The following is a 2404-nucleotide window of genomic DNA, read 5'->3' as shown; positions in this document are numbered from 1 at the left end:
GCACACACACACACACACACACACACACACACACACACACACACACACACACACAACGCGCGCGCGCGCGCGTGCTGGCGTGGATATTATTTCCATGATTGTGTTTTTCTTCCCGCATGGGATTCTCGATCGAATAGCAGAATCAGCGAGTTTCAAGGTGGATTACTTTCTCGCTCGTTAATTTTGTTAATTCTCTTGTCGCTGTCGCTCGCGTTTAAATTCACGGCATATAAATTTACCTGACCGTTCCGTTCCATCCAGCGTGCCGTCTGTTTGAGTTAATAATAATTTGTCGCAACAATAATTCGCTCGGGTGCTGCTCTTCCTCTACTTCTCGACCCGACGGTATAATTTGCGTTCTAAACGTGCCAGGGGGTTATTCCATCGGCGCGTTCCGCGCGTTCACGCGTATCCGCGACGCCGAGCGTCTCTCCGCACCGAGTGGCGCGGCGGAGCAATTAGTCACGGTGCATTTAATAAATCGCCAGCTCTCCCGTTTAGCGAGGCGAGGGTTAAAGCTTGCCTCTCTTCCGCTTACTCTCCCCCTTTGGAAAATATCCAATAACGACCGGCCTGACTCCTCTCGTCCATCGGCGTGATCCCGCTCCGCTCCTGCGCCCAGCATTAAACCTTCACCTATCCGTTCGAGGAGATCGGCTTACCTTAATAATTGTAGGTACATGGTCGCGCTTCAAGGGGGTTAGGACGTTATCGGGCCGTGCCCTCGGTTTTCTCGTCAGGATGCGCAGGGAGTTCACCCTTCGCGTAAGGGTGTTACCATGGCGTCTATCCAGCCGACGCCGAAAAGCGCGTTGTCAAGGCGAAGTGATCGAAAGTCGCGAGAGATGTAATGAAACATTCTTAGCTCGACGAGGGCTCGTATTTTGATTGGTGAATGGCACTCCTCGCCCAGGTGAGAGCGCTCGTAAAGGAATCGGAGCTGACTTGGTGAGGACTAATGCAAGGTATCTTAGTGTACGGCTAATGCTTTTTTTTAACGCCATGTAAATAGATAGCACTGATAGAAGTGTGGCATAAAGTGATACAAAGTAAAAAAAATAATATTTTTGAGATAATGACAAGAAAGGGGAAAGGGGGTCTTTCTTAAAGACTAATATATTTCTGTGGAAAAACATACATTTATAATTCATTTGGTTATATAAAAAAGTACGACAATTTTAATAAGGGATGAAAACATTCGATTAGAGTTGCAATCTTCAAATTTTGAAAGTTCATAACATGGCTTTAAAGAATACATTATAATTGAAATATGATATGGAAAGAAAATGAAGGCATACATGGAAAGAATTTTGTTATTGAATCATCAAAATAATTATGTAGCTAATTGCTAGAACATTCAAATATTTTGTAACATTGATTATCATACTTGAGATTTTCACGTAATTATCTTAGTGATTCAAAACAATTATTATCAGATCTGTTATTTGTAATTAAATTTTTAATACTTCAGCATTTTTTTTATGTAGAAATTGTATATATATTCGCTTTTCTAATTAAAACATTGTTTTAATTGAGAATTTATTAATTAAAAAGCTCTAATGAAAAATTGCTAATTTTGAGATGTGTCACTTTTCTATCAACGCAGCGATATGATATTACATAGAGCAATAATAAAATAGATAATGCCAGAAAATATTTTGACTTAAACAATTTATAATATAAAATATTCTGAAATTCTGTTTTATAATATAGAAACTATTAAGAATAAGCAGATCCAATTATAATTTCATTATAATAATCCAATATTAATTATATTCTGAAGAGGGCTACAACAAAATATGAAAAGAGGGGTATATACAAGAGCATAAAGAGTACTTAAGCATTTTTGCAATATTTTTATAAATAAATAATTTGTAAATAGCACTTGATGATATCACAAATTGTCAAGAACAAGATTCGTTGATGTTTGAATAAGTATCGTTTTATTAATATCTCTCTTATTATTTACAAAACTTTATAATAATCTCTAGCTGATTTTCTCACCACGACACACTACTCACTATCGTCAATTCTATATTTTTTTTTGTTTTGCGTAATCGTTATACTGTAATGCTCGATAATGCTCATCCTCTAAATCATTTATGTATAATGAATCGCTCGATTTAGAAATTCGTTGTCGACATGCGCGCGACACACTTCCGTCTCTCTTCGCACCACACAACGTCGCTTATAACAAACGTGTATTTACAATATAAGTGTCATTTACAATTGAACGTGCGAAATCGTAAACTTGTTCTAAGATCCTCACTCGCGACGCGAACGCGCGGAACACTCGTCGAATTTCAAAAACGCTTCGTCCGTCTCTCGCGTTCTCTCGCAATCACTCCCATTTTATTTTTTTTTCGCCGGAAAGGAAAGCTTCGAGAGCTCTCTCTCTCTCTCT

At 38.5% G+C, this 2404-nt stretch overlaps 1 protein-coding gene across 1 annotated transcript in view; it reads right to left on the bottom strand.

Moving 5' to 3' along the window:
* The window catches only part of LOC105621235 (homeobox protein Nkx-2.4-like), a 53170-nt gene that overhangs the window by 1303 nt on the left and 49463 nt on the right, over positions 1–2404 (bottom strand). The gene's annotated exons all lie outside the window — the stretch shown is intronic.

The sequence above is a fragment of the Atta cephalotes genome (genome assembly GCF_000143395.1).
Source record: "Atta cephalotes unplaced genomic scaffold scaffold00032, whole genome shotgun sequence".
In the NCBI taxonomy this organism is placed as follows: domain Eukaryota; kingdom Metazoa; phylum Arthropoda; class Insecta; order Hymenoptera; family Formicidae; genus Atta; species Atta cephalotes.
This window is presented reverse-complemented; position numbering and strand designations above follow the sequence as displayed.